The sequence below is a fragment of the Orycteropus afer genome, unplaced genomic scaffold (genome assembly GCF_000298275.1).
Source record: "Orycteropus afer afer isolate SDZICR_OR568_19922 unplaced genomic scaffold, OryAfe1.0 scaffold00222, whole genome shotgun sequence".
NCBI lineage: Eukaryota > Metazoa > Chordata > Mammalia > Tubulidentata > Orycteropodidae > Orycteropus > Orycteropus afer.
In genome coordinates this window covers 1,494,776-1,498,716 of record NW_006921809.1, presented here as the reverse complement: position 1 = coordinate 1,498,716, position 3,941 = coordinate 1,494,776, and positions in this window count along the sequence as shown.

Sequence of the window (3,941 nt, the reverse complement as noted above, 5' to 3'; positions counted from 1 at the left end):
TTTTTCTTCATATAGTCCAGCTTCTCGGATTATTTGCTCAGCCCTGCTGCTTTGGGCATGCCTGAGTTCCTCTCCTCACCTGGATCCCTGCAGCTGACTAATCCTCTGTCTGAGTTCCTGGTTTGTAATCTCCTTTCTCCTGCTCTCCCTCACTGCTGCTTTGGGTGTTAATTAAAGGATAAGGAGTAAAAAAATACAGCTGTTGATACATATTATTTACAAATATTAACTGTCTCAGACAGAGCGTATTAGGTAGCATATGAAAAGTAAATCTTGGAGAGTTACATTTCTCTTTAGCTACAAGAATCGAAGAAAAAGTTCATGTAAATTCAGAGGGAATATTTTATGTCATTAAAGAACATCTATTTAGTGTCAATATAAGCATGGAATCATCCAAACCTATTGCTGTTAAGTCAGTCCTGACTCATAGTGACCCTATAGGACAGAGTAGAACTCCCATAGAGTTTGCATGTCTGCCACATCTTTCTCTCGTGGAGTGACTGGTGGGTTCAAACTGATGCCTTTCAATTAGCAGCCAGGTGCTTTACCACTGTGTCAGCAGGGCTCTTTCGAAGTAAGCATAGTATCATACTTTAAAAAAAATAAAACTGCTCTGACAAAACATTTTCCTTCTACAAAAAGATTTCTATCCTGTGGCGCAGGGACAGGTTTCTGGGATATTTCATGGAGTTCCTAAAATTGTATATAATATTTTGTCTGTATGTGAATTTCTCTAAGGACGGGGCTTAGAGTTTTCATAATAATGTTTAAAACATTTATACTGCCAATTAGTTTTAAAATATTACTATGCTAGGAGCTGGAATCAAAGAAAGAATTTGATCAGTAATTTCTGACTATGAATGTAAAATAACTAAACCCTATTTAAAAAATAACTTTCAGGTAGGTCATTAATAATTATCTGGCTAGGTCCTCATTAAATACGCAGTAAAGAGTTATGCATGTTCAATAAAGTCATTAGAAAAGAGAGCAGAGGGTAGGGAAAAATATGGATCAAGTTCTGCCGTTAATTAGTTGCATAACAAAGAACAAGGTGTCTAAGATCTCTGAGCCTCCATTTCTTCATCTGTTAGATCTCAGTAACAATTCTAACTTCCTGATTAATGGGGCAGTGGTGGTTCAGTGGTAGAATTCTCTGTAAGAAACTCTGTTGCATTGATTCTCAACCAATGCAACTCAAGTGCAGCCACCACTTATCAGTGGAAGCTTGCATATTGTTATGATATTGAGCAGGTTTCAGTGAAGCTTACAGACTAAAACAGAGTATCAAGAAAGACTTGGAAATCTACTTCTGAAAATCAGCCAGTGAACACCCTATGAATTACAAAGATGAGAATAGTTTCACAGATACACCTTTCTATATACCAGTAGACCAATAGCTTCCCAGACAAACTCAAAGAAAAGATAACTTCTATGTTATTTAAACTATTACAAAGAATAAAAAAATTTTTCTGTTAATTTTATGAAGGTTTTTGTTGTTAGGTGTCATAGAGCCAATTCTGACTTACAGCAAGCAACCCAACACACAACAGACTGAAATAATTCCTGGTCCTGGGCAATCCCATGCTTGAGTCCATATTTGCAGACACTGTGTCAATCCATCTTGTTGAAGATCTTCCCATTTTTTATGGACCCTCTACTTTATCATGTATAATAGACTTCTCCAGGGACTAATCCCTTCTGACAACATGCTCAGAGTGTGTGGGATAAAGTCTGGCCATCCTTGCCTCAGAGGAACATTTCAGCTGTACTTTTATAAAGCTGTTGTTGTTGTTTATAAAGCTAGTATAACCTTAATTTTAAAAACTAATTGTTTGCATGTCTGCCTGTGAGCACACACCAAATCCAACACTAATAAAACCAATCTCATTTGGAAGTATAAAATCCTAAATGAAATATTTGCAAATAAAATGCAGCATTCTATCAACAGTATACTACTCAACTTGACCAAATTGGCTTTATGCTGGGAAAGTAAGGATAATTCAGTTTAGGAAGTCCAATTCTGTAATTAATACTGTTAAATCAATAGATTCAAACCAGATATGTCTTTCTATATTGTTGTTAGCCACCTGCAAGCCAGTTGCAACTCTGAAGACACTATGCACAGCAGAACAAAAACACTGCTCAGTCCTGCACCATCCCCACAATCAATGTGTGCTTGAGTCCATCTTTGCAGCCACTGTGTCAGTCCATCTTGTTGAGGGTCTTCCCCTTTTTTGCTGACCCTCTACTGTACCAAGCATGATACCTTTCAGGGATTGGACCCTTCTGACAATGGGACCAAACTACAAGAGATGAAGTCTGGCCACTCTCACTACTAAGGAGCATTCCAGCTGTACTTCTCCCAGGACAGATTTCTTCATTCTTCTGGAGGTCCATGGTATTTTCAACATTCTTTGCCAATACCACAATTCATATGAATCAATTCTTTTGTGGACCTCCTTATTCATTGTCCAGCTTTCACATACATATGAAACTATTAAAAATACCATGGCTTGGGTCAGGCACACCTTAGTCTTCAAAGTTCTTCAAAACTTTAAAGAGGTCTTCTGCAACAGATTTCCCCAGTGCAAGACGATGTCTGATTTCCTGACTGCTGCTTCCATGGGTGTTGATTTTGGATCCAAGTACAATGAAATCCCTGACAATTTCAATCTTTTCTCTATTTATCAAGATGTTCTTTATTAGTCCAGTTGTGAGGACTTTTGTGTTCTTTGCATTCAGGTGTAATCTACACTGAAGGCTGTAGTATTTGATCTTCAGCAAGTTTTCTTCACTTGCAGCAAGCAAAGTTGTGCCATCTGCATATTGCAGGTTGTTACTAAGTCTTTTTCTAATCCTGATGCTGCATTCTTCTTCATATAGTCCAGCTTTTTGGATTATTTCCTTACATACTGATTGACTAACTATGGTGAAAGGATACAGCCCTGACACACACCTTTCCTGATTTTAAACCATGTAATACCCTTTGTTCTGTTCCAATGACTGCCGCTTGTTCTACGATCAGGTCCCTTGAGCATAATTAAGTATTCTGGAGTTCCCATTCTTCACAATCTTATCCATAATTTGTTATGATATATCTACACAATTGAATGCCTTTGTATACTCAATAAAACACAGGTACACACCTTTGTAGTATTCTTTGCTTTGACATCAGTAATGATATCCCTTATTCCATGTCCTCTTCTGAATCTGGTTTGAATTTCTGGTAGTTCCCTGTCAATATCCAGCCACAACCTTTTTGAATTACCTTCAGTAAAATTTTACTTGCATGTGATATTAATGATATTATTCAATAATTCCTGCATTTTTTCTAAACTACACCTATTCCTCATTATTGACTATCTCATTATCTGTTTAAAATGTTTCACATTTATAGCAAAAAAACTACTATCCAAATATTTTGAGCATTAATGACATTGTCTGGCAGTAAAGAATGCCATGGTATGAGGTGAGAGTAATGTTGGCTGTGATGGTTAAGCTTATGTGTCAACTTGGCTTGGCTGGTCCAAGATTCTCAGTGGTTTGGCAGTTATGTAATTATATAATTTGGCAGTTATGTAATGGTATTATCCTCCAGTTTCTCAACTGATGTGGTCATCTTCCATTTCTGTACAACACCAACTTTCCCATAAGAACCTGGTCTTTGATCCTAGCCATGTCTATAAGTGTGGAGTGTGTAATGTAACTTACCTAGTTCTATATTAGGAATACAGGAGAACTTCCTAATGTGATCCAGATGAAGAAAGAAAAAAATATATATATATTATTAATGGTGAAAAAATTAGAGGAATTTATATTAGAATGAAGTTAAAACAAGGATGTTTGCTGTCACTTCCATAACTTGACATTACTCTGAAGTTTCTAGTCAATACAATGAGACAAGGGGAAAAAAGAAGAGGGCTACACATTGGAAAGCAAGC